General features: G+C 50.9%; 1 long non-coding RNA gene across 1 annotated transcript; it reads left to right on the top strand.

Moving 5' to 3' along the window:
- Positions 1-25,769: 25,769 nt before the first annotated feature.
- Positions 25,770-27,052, top strand: Gm33966. The gene is made up of 2 exons (XR_384294.1): positions 25,770-25,806; positions 26,603-27,052. It is a non-coding gene; the product is annotated as a predicted gene, 33966 (long non-coding RNA).
- The last annotated feature ends 268 nt before the right edge of the window (positions 27,053-27,320 follow it).

The following is a 27,320-nucleotide window of genomic DNA, read 5'->3' as shown; positions in this document are numbered from 1 at the left end:
ATATCACATTATTCCAAGTCACACAAAATAGTTTCACTTACGTTCCTAATGCAACATATGCACCAAAGGTCTAGGACATGTTGAAAATCACATGTGGAAGCTAAAGAGATGGCTCATTGGTGAAGAATTTGCTTCTCTTGCAGAGGACCTAAGCTTGGTTTCCAGCCCCATTGTCAGGGGACTCACAACCAGCTGTAACTCCAGCTCATGGGGATCTATTGCCCTCTTGTGACCACTTCAGGCACTGCACTCATATGCACTGTCCCCTTCTCCATATACACATGGTTTTTATTATATATGTATATGTATATATAATATGGCATATGATGATATATATATGTATCTCATCATATGCCATGCTGAGAACCAAGAAAATATCAAATAAAAAAGAACATCGGTAGGCACAAACATCAAGACAACAAAGATACTTGAAGTATCTGGCAAGGACTGCACAGTAGCCATGGTAACCTACCCCTGTGATTACAAGAAAACAGAAGACTCCCACAAATAAATAGATGTTGTAAAGAAGAGTCATTTGGAAATCATAGACCAGGAGTGAGAATCAGAAGAAAAAGTTACTGGTTGGTCTCAGCAACAGAGTGAAGAGGACTGGGGAAGAACCCAGTAGACAGACACAGGAACTCAATCCCCACAGACACACAGACTCAGTCCCTCACAGTCTGCACATGGAGATGAAAACTATTAAAAGATGAACCTCGGGCCAGGATGGTGGTACAGGCCTTTAGTCTCAGCACTTGGGAGGCAGAGGCAAGTAGCTCTATATGAGTTCAAGACCAGCCTGGTCTACATTGTGAGTTCCAGGACAGCCAGGGATACCTAGTGGGGCCCATCTTAAAAGCACTGCTCCTCAAGGGCCCATGAAAACACAACAACAGATCCATCATTCCTTCCTCTAGGAACTTAGGAGAAGAGAGAGTTTGAAATAAGGATTTGACCTTGGAACTATGACTAAGATAAATCTCTCTTCCTTTAGAAAACTGTGAAAAAATACATATGGGAACTTCCCAGATTTGATGAAAGACAAACACCTACAGATATATAAGCCCAAAGAAATATATATCAAGACACATTAGCCGGAGTTAAATATCTGCAAACTAAAGATGGGTTCAGGGTGAGGTGGGGGGAGGGGTGGGCATCTCAAAGGCAGCAAGAAGGAAATGGCACACATGGGTGACAAAGCCAGAAAGAGCAGATCCTCCTGGGAGCTGTGTAGCCCAGCACTGAGATTCTCGACAGTATGGACAGTCAGGAATTCTATACCTAGCAAAAGTATCCCATAGGAATAAAGGGGCAATGGGGCCATTCTCAAGTGAAGGAAGATGAACAGAATCATAGTCAATGGACCCTGAAGTGGATCAGCAGGAGAGGAGATCCTCAGTAGCCTCTGATGCTGAGTAAAGGCAGGGAATGAGACTTTTCTTGACTGCCCTAAAATGTGTCCAGGGATAAAGTAAAACCTTTCCCACTGCCCAAGTGGTTTTTGATGTATACAGATGTATTTAGGACAGTTATATTCTAAATGGAAGTGTGGAGCCAATGAAAGGGGGGGTAAGGGCCCCTATTTTATTCTAAAAGGTGAATAGACAACAATGAGGTTGGTAGGTAAAATCCACAGTATGTACTTTAAACCTCTACTCAACAAGATACGTGCAAATCTCCATCAGTCATATCAAACCCGATTCTAAGAAGGAATACTCAAGGGTCTCCCAGATGCAGGGAGGATAAAGCAGAGAAACAAAACGACAGAGCAGGAAGGTTAAATCAGCAAACAAAGGCTCCCAAAAGGCAACATTGTTACCAGGTACAGCTCAGAGGCACCAGCTTACATGTCCACTGGCAAAGTAGGTTGGAAAAAAGACCTAATTCCAGGCTGCGTGCGGTAGGAGAGTCAGGTAGAAGGAGGCCAGTCTGCTCAGGTGGGACATAATGGGAGAAATTAGAGGGTGAAGACACTACAGATAGAAGGCCTGGAGCACGGAGATGAGCCCGCACAGCACCTGGAACACAGAGATGAGCCCGCACAGTAGGAGAGCTTTGTAGTGAAGACAAGGGTAGATGTGGAAACCCAGGAAAGAATCGCCATCTTGGCAGCACTAACACCCTGCGGGAGTGGCAGCCATGATGATGAGCCTGGAAGATGGTGCGTAGAGTGTGTAAAGGAGCTCACTGCCAAGCCTGAGAGCCTGAGTTTGTGCCTGGAACTCATATGGTGGAAGGAGACAAGCGAGTCCCGCAAGATGTCCTCTGATCTTCACACACATGCATGATTTCCCTCTCCCCTTGCCTAGGTATACTCCCTATAACTTCTCATAGTAGCAGAAACCCTTGCCATTTAAGCCTGACAACTGAGGTGGTGTGCATCTGTAACCACCGCATTCCTCAGGGAGATAGGAAGGTGGAGACAGGAGAGTTGCTTAGAAGTGGGGTATGAAGCACAGAAGAAACAACAAAGCACTGAATCTTGAGACTGCTCTGCACCGCCCCCCCCCCACGCATGCTTGCATATATACAGATACACCGTCTTCAAAACACAGCAAAACTTACTCCCTTACAGTCTGTGTTAGTCAGCTTTCCATTACTGTAACAAAAGACCTGAGATAGCCAACTTAAGGAGAGGAAAAGGTCTGTTTGCGCTCTTGGTTTCAGGAACTTCCAAGAGTGGTGTGTTGATTCCATTGATTTTGGTTCATGCTGAGACAACATGGCCTCCTGGAAATAAAGTGGGGGATTGATTACTTTGCTGCCAGAAGTGAAAGAGACAGGAAGGAAAGGAATCTGATGTGTCATACCACCTTCTAGGGCACATCTCCAGAGACCCAAGCCCCTTCACTGGCCCCAACTCTTAAAGCTCAATGTCCTCCCATAGCTGACACCCTCACCTAACCTCTCCAACACTGTAGGAGGCAGATGCCAAAATGGGTTACACTGGATTGGATCATCATGCCATCAGGGCTGGAGGGTAGAATCCACTCCCTGCCTTTTCTAGTCCCCGGTGCCTCCCAACATCCCTTAGCCTGTGGCCTGCCTCATCTTCAAGTGATTACCTCAAGCTTGCCCCCACCCCCATCACATCCTCCTCTTGTACTGCCAAATCCCCTTCTCTGCTTCAAGGACCTTTGTGATGACATCACTGGTCACCAGACAGCACAGGTCATCTCCTCACCTCCAGAGGCTCAGCTTCCTGCAAGGTCTTCTGTCCTGTAACACTAGAAGGTTCTTGGAATGAAGCCCTGGGTTTCCTCAAAGACTGTTGCTCAGCCTAGCACATCATCTCTCTGGCTTTGCAGGGTCTTCAGGGTTCACAGTGTTAGCTTTTCCCTTCCAGTTCAGTTTCTGCTCATGCTCTCTCTCTCTCTCTCTCTCTCTCTCTCTCTCTCTCTCTCTCTCTCTCTCCCTCCCTCCCTCCCTCCTTCCCTCCCTCCCTCCCTCCCTCCCTCTCCTTCTGTCTCTGCCTGTAACTCTGTCTGTCTCTGTCTCTCTTCTCCCTTCCTTCCTCCCTTCCTTCCCCACTCTGTCTCTTTCTCTCTCTCTCTCTGTCTGTCTCTGTCTCTTTCTCTGTCTGTCTCTCTCTCCATCACCAATATCCCCAGAGATTTCTCCACGCTCGGGTCACGCAAGCCAGAGCTCTTTGATGCAGAGTGTACATAAGTACGGAGAGGTGTCTTCATGAGGGAGCAGCCATCCATGCAACCAACACGGGCTACTCACAAAGATCTAGCCTGCCTGGGCATCTGGGGTTACAAAGTGACTTTCCAGCCCAGCCTCCTGGGCTAGGATGCTGTGATGCTAGGAAATTGTGATTCTCTTCTCTCCTGGTCAAGGGCTTGATTCTGCAGTGTTCTTGCATGAGTACCTGCCAGGTGCCAGGCAGGGTCTGGTTCCAAGCCTTACAGCTGTTAGGAAGCCTTGTCTCAAGCCCTGGACTCCATCTGGCTGTCACTGAGGTGTGCATGAGGCCAGCTCTCCTGCTGAGAGACTGGTCTCCAGGGAAACAGGCTCAAACAAGTCAACTCTCATCCGCCAGGACTTTTCAGAGAATTAATTTCTAATTTCATTAATTTCTCACATTCTCCTGCCCCCCTCCGTTTCATTAATTTATAAGCTCATCTTTATTATTTGATTTCCTCTGGTATTTTTGCTTCTTTTAGTTCTTTTAGGTGTGTGAACTGGATGCTTAGTTCATTAATTTTCAGCCTCCGTTATTTCTTAATATTCATGGCTCGGGTGTTCTCGGCGCTGCCTGCCTCCCACATGCTTGGAAGTTCTTGTTTCTATTTTCCACTCAAGACAAAATATCTTCTCATTTGCATGGCGTTCCGTTCTGTGACCTGTAGATTATTGAAATGAGCATTTTTAATTCATAGCTATCTTTTTCCTGATTCTTGAACCTAATTACCTTGCACTGGGTGCTTACACGTGACACCCTTTGAAGTTTATTAAGAGCTCTTTTATGGCCAAAATATGGCCAAATTTTGAAAAGGTTCCACGTGTGCCTGAGGATAATGAGCAGTCGGCTGCCATGTGTCGGTTTCTCACGCCCCAATTAGGCCCCGAGTGCTGATGATGCATCGTGAGTCTCCTGCGTCCACAGTTGTTTTCAGTCTGCTTCCTGTGGCCGTTATTGAAACCTGGCAGTGGGATTCGGGGCAGAGACAGGATCTTTTGGCATGGAAACAATAGAAACAAGGCAAAGCCAAATGTTGTGAACAACACTAGCAATGCTCTTTAATTAGGGCTTCAGCTTGCAAGCAGAAGGGAGCCAAAGCTGGCCAAGAAGGGGACCAAGCAGCTTACAATAAAAAAAAAAGAGGGGTGAAGGAGGGGCTAGCTCTTACTGATTTTCTAGGGTGGGCTACAATCTGGTAATTTTATGTCAGCTGTGGGAATTTTCCTAAGCTATTTACCCAGTTGAGAGTGCAAGCATCCAGCCAGGCAGTGGTGGCACACACCTTTAATTCTAGCACTTGGAAGGCAGAGACAGACGGATTTGTGAGTTCGAAGCCAGCCTGGTCTACAGAGTGAGTTCCAGGACAACCAAGGCTATACAGAGAAACCCTGTCTTGAAAAAAAAAAGTAAAGAAAAATAAAAAAAATAAAAATAAATAAAATAAATAAAGAGTGCAAGCATCCAATTTTGAGGTTTGCAGGCAAAGGGGCCAGTGACCTAGCCCAGGAACTTCTGAGTACCACCTGGGGTTGGTGCCATCATCCCAACCAAACTCCTGGGCGTAATGTGCTCTTTCTTCTGGGCCTTGCTGTGCTCCTTGGGGAGTGTAGGTGCTGAGCATGTCATGGGGAGAAAGCTGGCAAGCCATACTCCTCCATGGTCTCAGCTTCAGTTCCTGCCTCTGAGTTCCTGCCCTGACTTCCCTCAGTGATAGGCTGAAATAAACTGGAGTTGTTTTTGGTCAGTGTTTTATCACAGGGATTAAAAGCCAACTATGTCATGGTCCTGCCGTGTCCAGAAGACACTTAAGCCTGGTCCTCTGGCTCTTACAATAGTTCCACTTCTCCGTGATGTCCCTCTTTTTCTACAGGTGAAGGGTATTCAATCAAAAAGGCACACTTATGTTAACACACGTGTGGACAGATGTGTGGCTTACTTCTGCTTTTGTAAACTTTTGAGGATCATGCTGCTGTGAATATCTGTGTAGAGGCTGCCTGCAGATCTGGTTGTGAATTGTATACCGACGACATGTTTAACCCTTGGCAGGGCTGCACTGTTTCCCCAGGAAGTATCTTGGACCTTCTTCCAAGTAATACGTGGACATGACTTTTCTTCAACTCTTCCTGTTGCTTTCATGATGTTGCCCCCTCCCATGCTCATGTTGAGGAGACTTGATGCCAGGTAGAGCAGAGACAGGCCTGTGAGAGGCAATCACAATCACGGGGGCACCATCTTTGCCAATGTGATCAGCACGCACAGTAAAGGGCTTGACAACAGAAGGTAGAGCGCTCTTGATCTGTAGCCTTCCCACTGGGAGAGGACATGGCATGCCATGCCTGGTATCGGGAGCACAGAGTAAACTCACAAGTGCCCAGTCCCGCTGATGTGAAACAAAATGCTGTGCTTTGTAGATCAGATGAGCTATGGTCACAAAGGCTCTGCTATAAAATGCCTTGCAAGAAACTAATGAGTTGAAGGCTTAGTCCTCAGTGTGATGGGATCAGAGTGGGGACTCAGGGAAGTGACCTAATCTTGAGGCTTCTGCACACACCACCGGATTAATCTACTGATGGCGTCAGACTTTGTTGACACTACTGGAACGTGATGGAAATTAGCAAGAGGACCCTACTTGAACATCTGGCCACTGCAGATATGCTTGGTGGGTGTATATTGTCAGGGGGTGGGGGAAATGCCATCTCTGCTCTGCTTCCTAGCCACCATGAGATGCTCACCTCTCTGTACTGCCCCTCTCTACCTCTCCATACTCCCAAAGAAACTGGGCCAAGGGACCATGGGCCAAAGCCCCCGAAACCACGAGCCAAATGAAATCTTGCCTCCCTGAGACTCTTTCTATCGGGTGTGTCACCGCAGCGAATGTCTGGCCAGCGTGGAGACCAGGAATCAAAGCAGGTGTTGGTGGGACTTCTCTGATGGTGCCCCTCAGAGCCAGTTTACAGGTAGATGGGGAAAGGTTTAGAGAAGCATGGTAGAGATATCCTACAGGGCTATACCCAGAGCTCCTAAGGGTGAAGCCCGAGCTGCAGAGGAAACCCCAGGATGTTGGCGATGCCAGGCACATGGGATATTGGCTGAGGAGTCGCACAGCAGCATGTAGAGTCAACCCAGGATGTGTCTCTGCTGTAGATGGAAGGCTGTGGGGACAGGGCTGCCTAAGCTTGTCGGAGCTCACACACCATCACCATCACCACCACCACACAGCCCTATGGAGCACGAGGACACCATGTCTGCTCTGCTGGGTTTCAGACATTCTCTGCCCTCCTTTGAATGGCCCAGTCCCTGCTTTTGGGATGGGAAGGTTACTCCGCGCCCTTGTATTTGACACAGCTAAGAGTTGGCTTTGAGTCTCAGAGGACACTTTGATTCTGCTCTTTGAAGGACTTCAGAGCTGTTAATCCTCTGGGGATTGTGGACGACAGCGGATTAAGTTCCTTTTGTGATAGGAAATGGACATGGGCCTTTGAGGGCTAGGGCAGGACGTTTGTGATTTGAGGGTGAAGTGTCCCCACCAAGGCTGGAGTGTTGAAGGCAGCTGTGTTCAGAGAGGGGGGTTCCGGGAAGTCGCTGAATCCTGAGGGCCTGTCTCAATGGATCAGTCTTGATAGAATCTGTACTCTATGCCAAGTGTTGGGTAGCTGTGAGAACTGGGACTGGGGTGGCTTGGATAAGAATGGCTCTGGGACTGGAGAGATGGCTCAGCAGTTAAGAGCACTGACTGCTCTACTGAAGGTCCTGAGTTCAAATCCCAGCAACCACACAATGGCTCACAACCATCTGTAATAAGATCGAATGTCCTCTTCTGGTGTCTGAAAACAACTACAGTGTACTTACATATAATAAACAAACAAACCTTTTTTAAAAAGTCTAAAAAAGAAAGAAAAATAGAGTAACTTTGAGCACTGACCATGAATTAGGCTCTGCCCAATGCCTTGGAGCACAGCTGTGCACAAAACAAAGTCCCTGATCTAGGGCATTTCTTCAAGAAGGATGGGGTGGGGGAAGGGGAAATAGGCATTCGACCGTGAACATACTGAAATGTTCAGCAGGTTATAGATGCCATAAAAAATTGCCCTGTTGGCAGATGCAGCGGGGAGGGCAGGAGACTGTATGCAGGGTCCAAGCTTAGCAGAGACTTCATCAAATGGGAGAGAGTGAACCTGGAGGGCTCTGTGGGGACTCTGTGACAGAACTCTGGTGCATTAGGGAACTGGTTAAGCCACTTGGACAAAAAGCATGGGAGGTTGTCGATCCAGAGGCTAATGAGAGTCAGCCCTCCAGAGACCCTGGAAAGGGAGACTCAGGAATTGCTGTCTATAAACTGGTGACTCTTCTGCCAAGTTTTTTCTATTGATGTGTGTGTGTGTGTGTGTGTGTGTGTGTGTGTGTATGCTGTGCTTCGTATATGATGGGGTCATGCCCTGACAAGCCCATTGTGAACTGTAAATGGATTAAATCTACCTAGCCCGGCAAGGAACACAGCACAAGGCATATGGGGGACACTGGCTGTGCTTGTGGGACTCCAGGGAGCTATATCTGGCTAAAGGGAGGATGTTGAACCCCAGATCCCTAGCCCCTAAACCCACCAAACCTCAGAAGCATAGCTTCTAAGGAATACACACTGCTCCCTCACCCTGCAAAGTCAATGCCATCCAAGTGGAAGCATTCAAAGTCAAGGACCATCTGTAATCGTCTTTTAATGAAATACGGGCATGGTTGTCACCCATTATGGAGACTGGCTTGCACACGGAACTTGTGAGCAGATGTGTGGATATCAGTCTGTGTTACCCAGCACCCTCTCTGAGTGTCAGCCACTTAAGCTTGCTGGGCCCTTTCACCAGCTGCTGGGAGCCTTGTGGGAGCTGGTGGGTGGACGCAGACACCTTTCCTTTCCTCTCAGGTAAGATCCTTAGGTGTAGGCTTTGAAGTCCAAGAGCGGGCCAGCTATGTGGTATGGTACCAGCCCTGGACCCAGCCCCACACGCAGGTACTGCTTCGGGGCTTCAGTCAGTTCCATCCCTTTTCTGGGTTTAAAAGCAGACTGTAATGAGCAGTGCTGGGTAGCACACACCTTTAATCCCAGTACTCAGAGTTAAAGGCCAGCCTTGTCTACACAGTGAGTCTGAGGCCAGTCAGGGATACATAGTAAGACCCTGCCTCAAAATCACAACAAAACAACAACAACACAAAACAAAATGGGCCATAATGATGTAGTAGTGTGTTGATGCCAGAAGCAGACGATAATGCAAATGGTGTCCCAGGACTGCCGGCCCTTGGCTGCGAACCCGAAGACCAAAACCCATGTGCATTTAGAAGGAAGGCTGAAATGCTGGGAAGGTGATTCATCTCAGAGACTGAATCAGGATGAAGAGAGGCAGAGTCCTGAGGCTGCTCAGAGCCTCTTGCAGAGACAGCCACGAGGGGGACATCGCCAGCTGCTGGCTCCAGGACTGCCCGTCCATCACTGTCCACGGACAGATCCACATGGGACCTGCAGCGGCAGTCAAGAGATGAATGGAAAATTCTGGAATATAATTAAGGTAATGGCAGTCCTCCGGCCCCACAGAGTTTAATTTGCAGAAGGAACGATTCAATTCGGGGCTGTTTATCACCCCGTGGAGGCTGGTTACGCTGAGATAACAGAGAGGCTGTTGTGTGGTTTGAACAGTGATCCGTCTTAAAGGATCTCGCAGCGCTGTTACAGAGACCTGTGGGAAAACGAGCAGCCTGCCAATGCCTGGCATGGAGCTCTCTGGGTGATGCTCTGGTCATGCCAGTGAGCTTTGAGGTTCCCTAGACTCAAGCCCACTCTTGAAGCCGGGTGTGAGGGCTCTTGGGCATGGGGGCTTCTAAGTGTAACACTTCTGGGTATGAGAGGCTTCTGGGGTGTGAAGACTCCTGGATGTGAGTGCATCTGGGTGTGAGGCCCCTCGGGTGTGAATCTCTGAGTTATGAGGGCACCTGAGTGTGAGGGCTCCTGGGATGTCTGTGAGTGAGGCTAGCTGGGTGTGAAGATGAAGCCCTGGCCCTGAGAATAAAGCAGGTTCCTTGACCCCTCTTCCCATCCCCGCACCTCCCAGATGGACACAAACGGTCAAGAGGAAGATGAGAGTTAGATGCTGACTAGCACTTGCTCAGTATAGTCCACCCCTGGCCACCCAACATTCATACGGATTCTTCTTCCTTCCAAGAACAGCCAAAGCTGCTCATGCCCATGTAAAGACAATGATTCTGACCCAAAGAGAGAGACCAGTGTCTGTGCCAGGCCTGCGGCTGGCTCCAGGCTCTCTATCCCAGGGACCTTGGCAGCCCTTCCCTCTGGTCTGGAAGGACTTTTGCAGAGTGTAGAGGAGAACTATAGGAAAGTGTAAGAACTGTAGAGAAATCAACTTCCAAGGCTGACATGGCCCACGGAATGGTGTCTGCAAGGCTTGACTGGCTCTCAATGTCATTAGATCTGACCACTCCATCTGTCTGTGATTCTCTCAGAGGGCAGTGGGGTTCTCGTGGATCAAGTGACCAGATCAGTGTGTTCCATCTTTCTGGCCTTGGACTTGGTTCATATTGGCAATTGTACCTGTAGTGGGTGCAGACTGTATGGTGCTGAGGCTGTTTTCAAGAGCACTGGGCAAAGAGACCCCGTCCTCGGGAGGGATAGGAATAAGGCCCCTTGCTCTGGGTTTTCCCAACAGTGTCCTCCAATGACTCTCTGAGTCGCATGTGCCCTTGTTGATATACAGAGTTAAGTCGAATGCAATTAAGTTTTGAGTCCCCGTGGGTGGCCTGTCTAGACTCTTTAGATTGTATGAAAGAGACCCAATTCAAACTAACTTAAGAGGAAAATAGACTTATCAGTGGTGCCTCTGCCTGGCCTGGGGAGGACACGGATGTCTCACAGGAGGAATGACAGTCCAGCTTTAGCCCGGCCTTACTGTGTGCAGTCCAGTTCAGTGGCAGTCTGTCAATTCCTATCCTCTGTGGCTGGCTCTGAGCTGAGGCTGCTTAGTGAGATGATTCTAGGTCTTAGAGGGCGCTCAAGGCTAAGTGGTACAGGACTGTACCACCCAGGCCCCAGTGGAGAAGGAGTCAAGACTGCCCAGGCTGTGCCTGAGGTTGGCAAGAGTGTGGGCTGGAACAACACAGCCACCACCTCTGCCTGCCTGCTGCCATCTCCCTCCAATTACAGGCAGCACCAGTGACGGGCCAGGAAGCTGATTAATAAGCTGGGGTTGGGGGAGGTAACCATCTTACCCAGAACAGATCCAATTAACTGAACCCCCCACTGTGGTCCTCATGAGATGAGCACACAGACTGTGGCTATGGGCATGGGGCAGGAAAGTGTCACAGCTCCTAGGCATAGCCACAAACTCTGGTAGGGCCAGTGTGACCTCTCTTGATTGATGTAATAGGTTCACTGACAAGAGGGATTGGTCCCTGGCGCCTGGATGAGGTCCCTGAGGGTAGATGTGTGGGCAGAGGTAGACTAGAGGAGGGAAAGTTCCAGGAGGTACTATTCTAGAGCCACACTGTGGTACCCAGCATCCTCTCCATGAGCCACACTGTGGTACCCAGCATCCTCTCCATGAGCCACACTGTGGTACCCAGCATCCTCTCCATGAGCCACACTATGGTACCCAGCATCCTCTCCATGAGCCACACTGTGGTACCCAGCATCCTCTCCATGGTCCACACTGTGGTACCCAGCATCCTCTCCATGAGCCACACTGTGGTACCCAGCATCCTCTCCATGAGCCACACTGTGGTGCCCAGCATCCTCTCCATGGTCCACACTGTGGTACCCAGCATCCTCTCCATGAGCCACACTATGGTACCCAGCATCCTCTCCATGAGCCACACTGTGGTACCCAGCATCCTCTCCATGGTCCACACTGTGGTACCCAGCATCCTCTCCATGAGCCACACTGTGGTACCCAGCATCCTCTCCATGAGCCACACTGTGGTACCCAGTACTCTCCAGGAACACAGAGGGGCAGATGGCAGGAGCAGAGGTCCCTGTTTATACAGCCTCTACTAGGCCACTGCCCTTCCCCACCCAGGTTAAGTGCCTGGGAGACTATAACAGTAGCCTTATCCAAGGGGCCAGTATTTAATACTCCTGTAGAGGTTTGCCAACAACAATCTGACTTTCTTACACTTGGTCCCACCTCTTAATGTTCTAGAACCTCCCAGTAACACCAGGGGCTGATCACCAAGGCACCAAACCAAGGGGCCTTTGGGGAACATTCTAACCACACACTGCAGCCCCCTCCCCTGTATCTCTCAGTGTTGGAAGCCCCATGCCTCATCTAGCCTCTGCTACCATCCTCTATGAAATCCCCAGAACCAGGAGCCAAGCACACCTCCTCTTTTCTTCTTGCTCTAGCTACAGCAGGTTGTTCGGGAACGGATGTACAGGACCCTTGTTCTGGAGGTAGTCACTCTCCCTGCTTGGACAGTGATGTTCCTCATACCGATAGCTAATGTCTGAGCAATGACAAGTCAGAATGAGACCAACCTCCTCCACAACACATGCTGCTAACTCAGGGTATAGTAGTCACACTGCACCAGCATGGCCTGGCAACTTGAATATAAGCTTTCCAGTCTTACAAGTATATCTGGCAAAGACCGGACAATCAAGGACTAATGAATGAACAATGGGTGATGGTGCCACCCACCTCTCACCTCCGCACTCAGGGGACTGGAAGAGGAAAATCACAAGCTTAAAGCTAGCCTGGGCTACATAGTAAGACCCTGTCTTACAAAACCGGAACAACAAATGAATGAACTGATAGATGATGAATATTGGGGCTGGGGATGGGATCTTGGGTCCCATGCTGCTTCCTGACTCTGGGCAAGGGGTTGCATGTCTTCAGGGCTGAGCTTGCCTTTCAGTGAAGTGGGCACAGCAATACCTAGTGTGTAAAAACATCTGGACAGGTAGCAAGCTCAATACAGAGCTTAGGAGGGAGCCTGGCACTTAGTAGGGATACAGTGCTTCCCTACTTTAACCTAATTGAAGGAGGGTTTGGCCTCCTGACTTGCGCAGTGATTGGGTTGGCAGGGACTAGTCACTGGTGGACAGAATCAGAAACAACATTCTTGCCCAGACAGAGAGTCATCACAGTCTAGAACAGTACTTGTCCCCGCACCGAAAAAGGTCACTCTATGGCTGTCTCTCATGCAACTGTGACTCACTGCTGTCACTATCTGTTCCAGCCTGTCCTCAGAGTGGGTGGTTAGTTTCTGGGACTGGGACAGGGCAGCTGGACAAGACTGTGACTATAATGGCAGAGGCTGGCACTCTGGCCTTCTCCAGATGCTTGATCTGGGTAGAGAAAGGTGGCGGCCTGGCAGAGGCAGTGCGATTTCCTTCTGCACTTCAGTGTCCTTGTGTTGCAGCGGCAGAGGCTGGCGTGAGCAGGGGCCTCTGCTCCTGTTGTCTGTGCCTGTGTGTTCCTGGAGGGTGGTGTGCCCTGCTGATGTACCCTGCTGCTGCAGAGGGCAAAGGTCCAGTCTGACTCACAGGTATCCTTCCTGACTCCTCTTTTATGGTCCTTTGGTTATATCTATTTCCCTGTCCAGTGCTTGCTGATGCTACATTGGCTTGCCAGCCGGTGACATGGGCCCCCTGTGTGCTGATGTGGGAGTGACCAGCCTTGCTCTTATCCCTTCCTATTCTGCTAAGGTCACATGTCCCCAGCCCCAAGCCTGGACATTGGCTTCAGGGCAAATGCAGGTGAGTGGAGAGAGAACACCAGCATCTGCCTGCTTCTCCCCATTCGAGGTGACCTCATGGATCGTGGGGACAACAAGGAGGCACCAGAGGGTTTGTTCCAGGTTTAAGAGCAAGCTGACCCCAAGCAATGCTCCGAAAGTCAGGATCACAGTATGCAAAGTGATGTAGAAAAAATGCTGTCCATAGCATGGTGCTGGGCAGACTCTGGGCGTGGAGACAGGTCGGCTAGCCGATAGGTGTGGAGACAGGTTGGCCAACTGATAGACAGAGCAGATCTGGAGGTGATGGGGTGACTGCTCATGCAGTGTGCCTCAAGGACTCCAAGCTTCACATGAGCCTAGCACTTTCAGGCTGTCCCTTCTTTCTCCAGGGCTCTGCCTGTGTGCATTGACTCATCTCTGTGTTTTATAAAGGGACAAAGCTCAGAGAATAGATCAGTCCATTTCAACCAAAGTAAGTCAGCTTAGCAGGACCCCCAACTGGGGCAGCTCACCCAGGTGACCACCTCATTCTTGTACTTGAGATTCAGCTGACCAGGCTGGTCTTGCTTAGTGACAGTTCAGGCTGCAGTCCTGGGGAGAGGCTATCCCAGGTAGGTCTTCTCCTGGCTGGTCACTAGGGTATATAAGCTATCAGGCCATCCTAAGGCCCAGTGTCTCTCTTAGAGCTACGACTAATCTAGCTGAGTAGGAACTGATTCTGAGAGGGGCAAAGATTGTCCCCAAGCTCACAGCAGGGGTCACACAGGGGTCTGTGACATCCCTCGTGTTCCTGTCCTCCCTGTGTCTGTTTTGTCCTGTGAAGCAGAGGCCTATGTAGCTTAGATGACTTGGCTTAGTGGGAGAAATGGGTAACGCGGGGAGCCCTGGGGATGGTGTTTGCCTCCCCAAAGGGTTTAGGAGCCCCCGATTGAACCCAGAGTGTTTATACAGATTCTTCTAATCAGTAAAAGTCGCACAGCTTTCCCCACCCCCTTAGCAGCCCCAAGGGTCTTATTCTTTTCTCCATTATGCAAATGAGCAGTTTTGGCGCAGAGACTTTCACTCATCCTCCAAGGTCATGCTGCTTAGAGGATGCTCCCGGGATGGTCTGAATGTAAAGGGGTGCCAACCCCCCACCCCAAGCATCAACCTCCACCCCCGGGCACCGGCTTAGGAGACCAAGTCTGGCTGGGCATGTGTAAGCAGAGACAGGAGGCCAGCTCTATCTGTAGGACCAGACAGATCTAGGCTTGGATGCCTTCCATGTTCCTGGGAACATGTGAGTCAGATGCCTGGGAGACAGATGTGCAGACCAGGCTCCAGAGAGTTGGTACAGTGGGACAGCTTATGGGTACACAGGTATAGCAAGATGACAACTGCAGTTACCCTGACAGTCACACAAGCCACCTAGTATAGGGCCCTGGTACCAGCTCCAAAGCTGGGGGGTCTCAGGAAGTATACGACTTGGATCCCATGCTAAGCAGCTCTGAGAATCTTAAACAGACTCATAGGGAATGTCTGTCTCAGTTTATCTTCCTACCTGTGATGGGGAGCTACTACCTTTTAAGCCAAGTCCTCCCAATACCGGCTGTTTCTGCCTTTGAAAAGGACTGGAGAGATGGCTCAGCAGTTAAGAGCACTGACTGCTCTTCCAGAGGTCCTGAGTTCAATTCCCAGCAACCACATGGTGGCTCACAACCATCTGTAATGGGATCTGATGCCCTCTTCTGGTGTGTCTGAAGACAGCTACAGTGTACTCATATGAATAAAACATACAAATATTATTAACAAAAAGAAGAGTCTCTCTTTCCTCTCCCTATGTCTCTCCCCCTCTCTCTCCTACCTTCTTCCTCCCCTCCCTCCCTCTTTTCCACACTCCCTCTATTCCTTCCTGCCTTTCTCTTTTCTTTTAGTTCTGTTGTGTTTTCTTGGTTTGTTCGTTCCTTGATTGGTTTTGCTGTACAAACAACACCCGCAGGCAGGGCCTTGGTGGCGCATACCTATAACTCTGAGAGGCTGAGGCAGGAGGATTACAACTTCAAAGCCATCTTGGGCTATATAAGGAGACACTCTCAAACCAACCAAGCTTCCCAGACAGGGATCCCAGACCTTTGCACCTGTCTCCGGAGAGACAGTAGAATGATGGTTTGGTCATCCCGTATTCACTGGATAATGGCACATTGCTTCCCAGAGTAATTACACCAATTTATACAATTACCGACTTATTAATTTCTTTATTCGTTTCCAAATCTGCTCGATTGTTTCTGCCATGGCTGGCTCCTGGCTCCTATTATTTTAATCCCCCTCCTTTGATGTCTCTTTAATCCCATTAAACATTTATTTTATATTTATTGTCTAGAAATTTTACTATCTGAAGACCTTGTGGGTTTAGCCCAGCCGCTCCAGGGCTTTGCTGGATCTCACTCACGTGCCCGGTTCCCTTGTTTAGTGGCTCGCCTGTCTAGCACCCATAGTCCTCAGAAGGCCACCCCAGATCCTCCAGATGGCTTGTACTTGTCTGTGAGAAGACAGAGGGAACCATTCCAACCCAAGTTCTAGGCCTGAGGCATTGCAGAGCCCAGCCAAGTGCACTGCCCTGCTGACCTTTGTGTGGTTGTGGCTTCTAGTTCCAGGGGTTCCCTCTACCCTGCACCCCCATGAGTGTGTGTGTGTGTGCGCGCGCACACACACACACACACACACACACACACACACACACAGTATCATAGAAGTCTTTGTAGTGCTGGGACCCAGGCTACATCATCTGCTGTTATCCCAGGTGTCTGAGGCTTAGGTAGTGAAAGATTAAGATACTTGCTGGGCTCCAAGGGGTGACAATTTACACCGTATTACACACACAGTGTCCTGAACACCTTAGCAGTGGTTATATACGACATTCACGTTCACAGCAGTCTTATGAAGCCAATCTCCTCTTGCCATGCCTTTTACAGTAACAGGAACTGAGGTCATGGGGATGCAGAGGCTGACCCAGGACACCCCTTCCCCAGCCCCAGCAGACTCCTTTGCTCCTGTGCCCTCAGCCTTTGGCCTGGGCCTAAGGAGAGCTAGTGCTGGCTTTTCTGCTTTATTATTCAGGCTCTGGGGCACAGGAGCCTGAATTCTCCCAATGTACAATTTGCCACAGGGCTGGCTCAGATGCTACACAGTGGTTCCTGGTGAAGCAAACTTGTCCCTGATTATAGCCACCAAGCTACCTTGCCTTAGGGACAAGGAGGGTGAGGGCAGCAGAAGGGAAATGTCACTTTGGCTTGTCCAACTGAAGACACCAATGGCTTTCTAAGGACAAAGGAAGAAAATAAAATCCCCTTTCCAGAACAGCTAGAGCGCAGGGCCAGCGACTCTGCTTTGCCCGTACACTTGCTTTGCCAGTTGGGCCCGGAAAGATGCTACTGAGGTCTATCAGGTTGTCGGCTCCAGGGCACACGCCGCAACATCCGGGGGGACAGTCACTGGCCTAAAACTCTCCCAAGAGGTGGAGCCTTCGTTCTCAACAACTACCCAGTGTCTTGTCCCACATAGCAGATGTCAGGGTAAGAAGCAGGCCACCCTGCTGCCCTCTGCCTCAGCCCACACTGCCGATCACGTCTGGATTCTTCTGCGATTCCTGTGTCTCAGGCTGAGTGACTCCAGGAAGTGACCCAGAGAAGTCAGGCCTGGGCCCTGCTTCATAGCAGCACCCAGTGTGGTAGAGGCCTGGACATGAATGGAAACAGGAGCTGTGGCATGGTGGTTGAGCTTGAGTTTGGTAAGGGGCCTCCAGACTGGACCTGTCATTTTGGCTGTACCTTCAGAGTCAGCTCAGGTATTGCTTCCTCCAGGAAGCCTTCCCCAGTTTTACCTAGGAATTTGCCAGGACAGATGGTCATGCCATTTCCCATACTGCAGTCCCATAGTCAGTCAGGATTCTCAGAGAGCAGGGACCACCCATCCCTGAGTGGAAAGATACCCAGCATTCCACAGGGGGTGTGGGGGCTCAGCAGCTCACAGAGTTCAGCCTCTCCTGGCCTCTGTGCTCGTCTGTAAGTGGGTCACAGGCCCCCAGTCATCACTCTGTTGGGATTAAGTGGGCAGTAGAGGCTGAGGGCTGCGAGCAGAGCCAGTGCTTGGAACAAGCTAGGAAATTTCATTTTCTCCATCGGCACCTGGCTCGGAGCCTGGGCTGCACAGACAGTGGTGGGATTAACATGTTACTGACAACCCCACTAATTATCTCTCGTGCTATCCTGCTCCCTCTCTGCTCAGTGTGCCTGGGGAGGCAGAACCAGTGCATCCCGGCATCTGGCATGTCCCGGGTAGGCTGGGATGGCCTACGCTGGGGGCAGCTGTTGTGTGTTGCCTGGAGATCATCTGTGGTCCTGTGTGATGAAGGTGATGGAGCTGTGACAGAAGCCTCGGTGGGTCCAGATGATGCTCGGCTACACTGAAGATGGCCTCCCTACAATATTTTAATCAGAGATCTCTTTGTTGGGCAGGAGGGCATGGGAGCTATATTGCTTGCATTCAAGTGTCAGAAGTGAAGACAGTTGATTGGGTCTGCTCCCCGGCTTCATCAAGAAAAGATGCTTGTCCAATGTCACTCACTCTTGGGCAAAGCCAGCCTGATTTTGGATTAGCTGGGTACACCTGGATTGTCTCCTGGTCTTGTCCTCAGGAGGGGCCCTGTGGAGCTTCAGAAGAGTCCTAATGCCCAGTGCAGCATGCCTCCGTGTGTGTGTGTGTGTGTGTGTGTGTGTGTGGTTTGTGCATGGTGTGTGTCTGTGGTGTGTGTATTGTGTGTGTGTGTGTACAGTGCATGGTGTGTGTGGTGTGTGCATGGTGTATGTCTGTGGTGTATGTGTAAGTGTGTGGTATGTGTATGGTGTGTGTGAGGTGTACACAGTGACTGTAGTGTGCATAGTGTGTGAGTGTGGTGTTCATGGTGTCTGTATGGTGTGTGTATGTGTGTGTGTGTATGTATGGTGCATGATGTGTGTGTGTGTATGGTGTGTGTGCATGCATGTGGTGTGTGTGAGGTGTGCACAGTGTGTGTAGTGTGCATAGTGTGTGTGTGTGGTGTTCATGGTGTGTGTGTCTATGTGGCATGTGTATGATGTGTATGTGTATGTGTTTGTGCATACCTTGTGTGCTTACCTGTGTGGACTGGTGACACCACCTCCTTTTTGGGTAGGTGTGTGTGGATGGTATGGTGCTGGTCCATATGCACTAAACCCATCTCGACTGAGGTAAATACTTTCACAGCTTCCTCCTTTTAGCAACTGCTCTCTTCCTTAGACACCTGTCTTTTTAGGACTGAAGTTTGGGTCTCAGGCCCACCAGAGCCCCCTGTGTCTCCCAGGGCCCAGGGTCCTGGTAGATTTAGGACAGCTTGGTCCATTCAAAGCTGAGCAACTCTACCTCACGGTCTCCAGAAAGGCTTGGGTTTCAGGGAGCCTCTAGACTTTCCTGTGATCCTGGACCCCACTTCCCCAGCCCCAGTCACAGGGAAGGAAGAGTGCAGAGAGCCAACCCCTGACCAATCCTCATGTCCCCAGGGCTAGACGGGAATTTTCGGCCCCCATCACAGAAGCTCCCTCCTTCAAAGCTAGGTCAGGTAAGTGTCTTTCTATCTTATGCCCCCACAATTTCCTCATGTGCTTCCTCTTGGTCTCCCCCACTTCCTCCCTCTTCTCCTTCCTTCTCTACCACTTCCCCTTCCTCCTCCTCCTTCGCTCCGCACCCCTTATCCCCCTCCATCCTTGTCTGTCTCCCTCCTCCACCCTCTCCCTCCTTCCCCAAATTCCCTTCCTGTCTGTATCCCCTCTCTCCCCCCACGTGCTCCCTCCTCCTTCATTTATCCCCTTCCTCCCTGCCCCTCCTCTCTTTCCCCATTTACTCCCTCCACCACCATCTCTTTCCTTCCTCCCTGCATCCCCCTCCTCTCCACCTGCTCCCTCCTCCCCCGTCTCTCCTCTTTCCCTGTGCTATGTGCAGATGACAGTCCTTGGCACCTGCTCCCTCAGGGCTCACCAGGACTCAGCTCTTCTTTAGCTGTCCAGGCTGTGTGGACAGGCAGAGGAGACCACTTCACCTGCTTGCCACTCCAAGGTTCTCTGGGTGGTTGCACCCCCTGTCATCTGCCTCACTAAGCCACTGTGGTGAGAAGCACCCAGTGAGGTGGCTCATAGAGAGGTGGGAGCACAGACCCCGTTGGCAGTGAAACCAGCAGACTCCTGGTGAAAGGTATGGCCTCCTGTATCCTTTCTTGGTCTGGTGGCTGAATCAGTTATTTACGGGAATGGTGTTTACCTGCGTGGAACACAAGCACCTGAGGGGACACACACACACAAACACACATGTACACACACATTCACACATGTATGCACATAAGCACACATGTGTGCACACAGGCTAAGAGGGCAGAGGAGAGATAGGGACAGGAAGATGGAGATGCTTCTCTGAGAAGTGACCTTACAATTGGGCTTGGACAGAAACATGCTCAACCTCAGAGGCAGGACAAGCACTCAGGTCCCATGTGCAGAGAGGCCCATGTGGCCAAGAGGGTGGCATCTAGATACAGAGAAAAACCATTGCATGGGTGAGTGTTTGAGGGGATGAGGGGATGGTAGGCTGAGGCAGAAGTCCCTTGCAGACAGTCTGTTTCTTTCTTACAACCTGCTGTAGATTGCAAAGGCTGCCAAGCGCTGCCCCTACCCCTGGCCCACCCTAAGATGCTGCAGGAGGTCAGCCCCTCTTATCAACTGGCAAAATTGCCTGGGGCTCTTGAGGCTACTTCAGAGTCAATTTCCCAGCCCTAGTTACAGGAAAGCAATCACATCACACAAGCTTCCCAGTGTCTCTGAAGAAACCTGAGTGACAGCCCCCAAGTTCTACACCACCTGACTCGTCAACAGCAGAACCGCCAGAGTGAGCACCCTTCTTCCGTGGAGCTGCCTGAAAGAGGAGCCTTGGGGCTCAGGACAGAGCATGATTCCTGATAAATCACACTCTGCAGTTAAACTGTCCAATCCTTCAACTGCATGGCCAAGCATGTCTCAGAAAATCCCAGTAAATCTCAGAAGCCATGGCTGGTGACAGAAGTCAGCGAGAATGAAGGCTACTGAAAGATTGCTCCTTGGTACACAGGAGGCAGAATACATGGCAGGGAGAGGCAAATACGCAGGCTCTCTCACTGACCCTGGTTTCTCAGTTATGGTCTATATAGATCAAGTTGGCCTATGGGTGTATCTGTAGGGTAATTGTCTTAAATAAACTAATTGGTGTGAGAAGACCCAGCCCACTGTGAGTGGCACCATTTCCTAGACAGTGGGTCCTAAACTCTACAAATGGGTGTGATAGCTAGTTGTATGCCAACCTGTTACAATCTAGAGTCATTTGGGAAGAGGGAATCTTAACTGAGAAAATGCTCCATCAGATTGGCTTGTGGTGCTTTCTGGTGCTTTCTCCCTCTCCCTCTCCCTCTCCCTCTCCCTCTCCCCCTCCCCCTCCCCTCCCCTCCCCCTCCCCTCCCCCTCCCCCTCCCCCTCCCCCTCCCCTCCCCCTCCCCCTCCCCTCCCCCCCCCTTTATGATTGATGTACCCAGGACACTATGGGTGGTTCCACCCTTGGAGTAGTTGTTAGCATTCCTTCCAGACTCCACCCCACTGTTACCTGACAACAGCCAGGTAGACTTGGCTTACTATAAAAGGGACTGTTTGCACCCTCCCCTCTCTTATTCTCTCTTACTCTCTTCTCTCCCTGACTCCTTTCTTCCTCTCTCCCCATCCCCCCTCCACTTTTTTCTGGCTACCAGGGTGGTGGTGGCTGCTGCTGCTGCTTCTTCTTTTCTTCTTCTTCTTCTTCTTCTTCTTCTTCTTCTTCTTCTTCTTCTTCTTCTTCTTCTTCTTCTTCTTCTTCTTCCTCCTCCTCCTCCTCCTCCTCCTCCTTCCTTCCTCCTCCTCTTCTTCCTCTTCCTCTTCCCCCCTCCCCTCTCTCCTTCTCTGCCTCTACTCCATTCTCAACTCCCCTTCCCATACCCTAAACTCCATTCTACAATATACCCATTGTATAGCTGGTACCTCAGGGAGAAGGGATGCCTCAGCACAGGACCATCGAGGCATCCCTCTTACCTCACCATACCTGGTTCTGTCAAACATATCTCCCTCTCCCTCTCCCTCTCCCTCTCCCTCTCCCTCTCCCTCTCCCTCTCCCTCTCCCTCTCCCTCTCCCCCTTGCTTTCCCTCTCTCCCCCTCCCCCTCCTCCCCTCCCTCTCCCTCTCCTTCTCCTCCCCCTCCCCCTCCTCCCCCTCCCCCCTCCCCCTCTCCCTCCTCCTCCTCCTCCTTCTTCTTCTTCTCCTCCTCCTCCTTCTCCTCCTTCCTTCCTTCCTTTCCTCCTCCTCCTCCTCCTCCTCCTCCTTCTTCTTCTCCTCCTCCTCCTCCTTCTCCTCCTTCCTTCCTTCCTTTCCTCCTCCTCCTCCTCCTCCTCCTCCTCCTCCTCCTCCTCCTCCTCCTTCTCCTCTTTTAAAAAACAGTAGTAGTCCTGAGTGGTATAAGAGAGCAGGCCGAGCAAGCTATGAACAAGCCAGTGAGCATCACCCCTCTACACCCCTTCATCAGTTCCTGCCTCCAGGTTCCAGCCTTGAGTTCCTACCCTGACTCCCCTGTATGAATGTTACAAGTTGTAAGATGAAATAAACCTTTTCTCCCCTGTCCTAGTTTGCTTTTTATGGCTGTGATAAAACCCCATGACCAAAAGCAAGTTGAGGAGGAAAGGGCTTATTCGGCTTCTAACTCTCAGGTCATACTTCATCACGGAGGGAAGGCAAGGCAAGAACTTAAGGCAGGAACCTGGAAGCAGGAGCTGATGCAGAGTCGGTTGGAGGAGTGCTGCTTACTGGCTTGCTCCCCATGGCTTGCTTGCTTTTCCCACCTAGGACCACCTGCCCAGCGGTGGTACGGCTCAAGACAAGACCTTACAGGCTTGTCTACAGGTCAATCTTATGAAGGTATTGTTTTTCAAGAGAGCACTCCTCTTCCCAAATGATTCCAACCCAAACTAGCCAGCACACTCCCCAAGTTGTTTTTGGTTTCGTGGTATTTTGTCCCAGCAATAGAAACCCTAATGAAATTAATTAGTGGGTTAATCCAGCTGAGAGCAAGCAACTGAGAATCACCTAGTCACCTCCTCTCTCTGCTTCTGTCTGTTGATGTGATGTGGTCCACTCTTTGATGTTCCTGACATCAAAAGAAAAGAAGACAGGAAAGGCATGGTAGGGGTGGCTGCTGAGCCTATGCAGGGAAGGGACAGAGGTCAGAAGTTGGAGGTCAAGTTAGAGGGGCCAGCTTGGCATCTGTGAGGCTGGATACAGGGAAGTAGGAGTCCTGGTCTGGGGGCTCAACCTTGATACGTCTGGTCTAATTCCTTTTCTGGTGAACGGACATCTCCACCACATCTGGATCATCTCTTCTTTCTGGAAAATCAGCACGGTAGTAGACAGCTCTCAATCCCCTAGAGAACTCACTAGGCCTTACACAAGTCCTCATTGGTCCTGCTATCCTGATACACTCAGTCCTGGTTTGCCAATGCAGGGGTCAAGAGGCACTGTGGGTTGGTGGGATGGGATGGCCAGCCTGGGGCCAGCCTTCTGTTCCCTAAGCCTTTCCAGGTGTCCTTGTCTTACCCTCCACCTAGCCCTGCCCACCTGCTTGTTTAGGGTCCCTTAGCCCTGGGGATCTGAGGGGTCTTCACTGCAGAGTTGATGTCTGACAGGGCGGGTAAATCGCCACCTGCTCCTGCTCCGCAGCCTGTCACTTCCAATTTAGTCATAGCCTGGGTAAAAATGTCACTGCCGTGAAGCCACTTCCTTCCACTGAGCCACCACAGGAATGTGACTTGCTCCTCTGCCAACTGTTAGGTCTCCTCCTAGTAATCCAGTCTGGGCCACCATGCTAGGCACAGGATGGCAGTGTGGCCTCTCAGACACTGAGTGACAACCCCCCCCCCCCCCCCAATCAGGGCTACTTCCTTTGGCCTCTGCCTTCTTCAATGCAAAGTAGGCTGACAGACGCCCCTCCCCCACTTGCTCTGGGTGGTTAAGGACTTCTGGAACTTTTTGCAATCATGCACTAATACCTGACAAGGTCACATGGCTGTCACTCACCAGCTAAAATGGAGTTCCAGTCCACAGCCTCCCTTCCTAGCTCTGCCACAAGTCCACTCTTGCACAAGCCAGAATCTACTGAACAAACCTTATCCAGCTGAAAGCCTGGGCAAGGGCCAGAAACTTTTAGAAGCAGAGCTTGTGCCTCTGAGGCCAGGTCAACATCCGTATCTTCTCATATTTAGGAGGGGTAGCCCTGATTGTGGGGGAGGGTAGTTAAGGCCCTCCATTCCAGCCTCTTGCAGTTCCAAGCCTGACTGGCTGCCTGAGGTGGCAACTCTGCAAAGCTGAGCCCAGGTGTCCCAGCACTGGCCCAGTCTCTTTATCTCAGTGTCATAAGTGGAGCCTAGAGTTATCCTGTTGAGGGGTAGAAGCGGCCTGTCTTCTCTGGGAGCTGAAGTGTGTCGTTCAGGAAGTGCAGAATGTATAGCAGGCTCTGAGCAGGTGTGGGGTGTGGGTACAGTAACTGTAGCTACTTAGAAAGTGCCTTCTGTATTCAAGCCCATTAAGCCTTCACAGAGTATCTCGCTATGACAAGCTGCTAGCTTCCATTCTAGTTCTGGGGCCACAGACAGGGCAGACAGTGCCTCTGTGGTACTCAGAGCTCCTGCTTCGGTGGTATCCGGCATGTTCTCTGGTGCTCATCTGGGGCTATGGAGTGAGGAATGCCAGCGAGAGCTGAGCCTGGGCAAGCACTGATGCTGTTTAAGCACAGTGAGTCGACCTCTCGGGAGGAGCGAGGAGCGGATCCCAGCGCCCGCTGTAGCGTGGGGGAGGGGCTGGATGCTCCATTCCAGGTTTGAGGCTACGGGCTGCATGGGGCTGAGTGTGAAGTGCACCCTCGTAGGCAGGAGGACCAGCATCACCCACCTCCATGCCCAGTATCTCCCAAACCAGGCGTGGTGGTGTACACCCATCACCCCAACACGTGGAAAGCACAGGAAGGGGAATCAGAAGCCCAAGGTCATCCCCAGAAGCCCAAGGTCATCCCCAGAAGCCCAAGGTCATCCTCAACTGCATAGTGAATTCAAGGCCAAAGTGAGAAATAAGAGATCCTGTCTCAAAAAAAAATTTTTTTTTAAATTTAAAAACACAGGTCACAAAAGTACCAGCACAGAATGATTCTTCATTCAAGGGTCCCCCAGAGTCATCCAGTTCACAGAGACTAGATGCGGAGGGAGGCTTCTGGGGCTAGATTCCCAGATACTGACTTGGTTTTGCAGACTGCAGACAGTTCTGGGACTGCACAGTTGCGTGTAAGACACAATACGATGACAATGCTCAAAGCCACGTGTTTGCCATACGTGCGTTTTCCCTCAAAAATGAACTAAAGGAGGGGCTGGAGAGATGGGTCTGCGGATAAAAGCACTGGCTGCTCTTAGAGAGGACATGGGTTCGATTCCCAGCACCCGCACGACGGCTCACAGTTGTCTGGAACTCCAATCCCAGGGGATCTGATGCCCTCTTGTGGCCTGTGCATGGTAAACAGAGGTACGTGCCACCCAATTAATTAATTAGATAATTATTATCTAATTAATAATCTAATGGTTCAGCCAGGTAGTGCTTGCCCCACAAGCATATAGACCTGAGTTTAATCCTCAGAACCCAGATAAAAAAGAGAAGCTGGGGTTCATTGATGGGATTCCCGGGGTTCACTAGCTAAGCCATCTTATCTGAATTGGTAAGGGGGCGGGGTGGTAATGAGAGTTCCTGTGTCTAAAAGCAAGGCAGCTGTGCCCAAAGAATGTGAGATTATTCTCTGTCTCCCTCATGCAAACAAGAAGTGGGGAGAAAGGCAGGAGAAGAGGAAGAGAGGAAGGAGGGAAGAGAAGGAGGGGGAACAAAAGAGGAGAGGGGAAGGACTGTGGGGAAGGGCTGTGGGGGAGGGCCGTGGGAAAGGGCTGAAGGGAAGGGGTGTGGGGGAGGCTTGTGGGGGGAGTTTGCAAGCTGCTTACCACTAAGACAGGCAGAGGCAGAGAAGGAGCCTTTGGGAGAATGCCAGGAGGTGACCTGAGACTTCAGGGGAAGCTGGGGGAATTGACTGTTGTTGTTTTGTTGTTGTTGTTGTTGTTGTTGTTTTGTCTCTGAAGGACACCCAAGAACAAGCTTCTCCTTTGGCGAGCAGGGTGGCTAGGGTGCTGTGTGCTGACAGAGATAATGGAGGAGGAGGAGGAGGAGGAGGAGGAGGAGGAGGAGGAGGAGGAGGAGGAGGAGACGTGGCATGGCTGGGTCTGTATGGGGATAGCAATGTGCACTTGTGTTAGGAGACAGGCGTGGAAAAGATCCAGGTCAGATTTACCTGGTGGCTTCTGTTCTCAAGAGAGTGTGAAGCCAGGTTATGGCTGCGTAGAGACCAGAGAGTGTACAGAGTCCTTGAGTGCTATCTGCTCACAGCCTCATTTGTATCAAAGTGAGGTTTCCTCTTCACGCGTGAAGGTCGCACCAGAACTGGCCTGCTGAGTGTCCTTGTGGAGACCTTCCCTAGCTGGGAGAAATGGATCCCGTGCTAGCATGCCTGCCGCTGGGAATCACAGCGCAGCTGGTGTGCTAGGCTCCGGCCTGCGCACACCATGTGTGTCGCCTTGTGAGGCAGAGCGCTGTAGCCAAAGGCAGACTCGGCTCTGTGCACCTGTGGAGCGTCTCAACGGAGAATGCTTCACGGTGCAAACCTGCCTACTCGGAAGGGTGTGTGCAGCTCAGTCTGAGGCTTCCACAATAGCAGAGCCTCTCCGCACCCTTTCAGATTCCCACCCCTTCCAACACCACCAGCCAGTGATGGGGGAGGATAATGTGGTGCTGTCTTCATTCTGCCTCCTGATTGCTAGTGAGACGGTGTGTGTGTGCATGTGTGTGTGTGTGTCTCTCTCTCCTGTCATATTTTACCCACATTCTTGTCCCGTTGGAGATGACATTCGTGTTGCTTCTCATACCCACTCAGAAGGAAACGAGTTCTTTGTTATAGAGCTGGCCAGCTCTTTCTCTCCCTCTGACTTGTGATGGATCCCTTTGTTTTCTTTCCTTTTAGGAGTCAAGGTCCCCGACTTGTTGTCACGGATCTTCTGCAGTACATCCACAGTGCCAAGCTCAGCTGCACCTGGGCTGGACCCAGATTTGGATCAGAGAGTCATGGGCAGGTCTTACGCCTCCCATGAGACAACTGGAAACATCTGAAAAGCTACCCAGGCCCCAAGTTTCCAAGAAGCCCCATCCAGGCCTCTTCTCCCTCCGTCGTGACATCGCCATCCCACAGATGCATGGTGCTGGCTCCCAGAGGCTGCTTTGCTTAAGCCCTCAATGTTCAGTAGCTTAAAGCAACAGAATGTACAGTTGGGATGCCCAAAGCTGGAAAGCATCTTATCTACTAAGCATTCTCCCTTGCATCAGCTCCTGGAGGTTCCTTCTGCCTCCTCAGCTCCCTATGGCTCCAGAGTTCTTGGCTTGTGGCCCCATAATTCAAGTCTCAGACTTTGCCATATGTCATCATGTAGCTGTCTGGTCCCTGTCGCCTCCTCTTTTATAAGGATGCACGCAGGTCTTTGTGTTTACAGCTCTCCCCAGTTGCCCCCGAGGAACCTCGGCTTGAGATGTGTAGCTTACACTGGCAGAGATCCCCTTTCCAAAGAAAGTCAGGTTCTCGGGTGTCAGTGTTTGGGATGAGGCCAACACGGAACCTACTGGAAGCATCTGTGGAGAGCCCGCCCCCACTGACCAGGCAACTGCAAGTGTCTGTGGTGTGGCCTCTG

The sequence above is a fragment of the Mus musculus genome, chromosome 15, assembly GCF_000001635.26.
Source record: "Mus musculus strain C57BL/6J chromosome 15, GRCm38.p6 C57BL/6J".
Taxonomy (NCBI): domain Eukaryota; kingdom Metazoa; phylum Chordata; class Mammalia; order Rodentia; family Muridae; genus Mus; species Mus musculus.
Note: the sequence above shows the minus strand (reverse complement) of the source record. Positions and strands in the feature narration are given on the sequence as shown.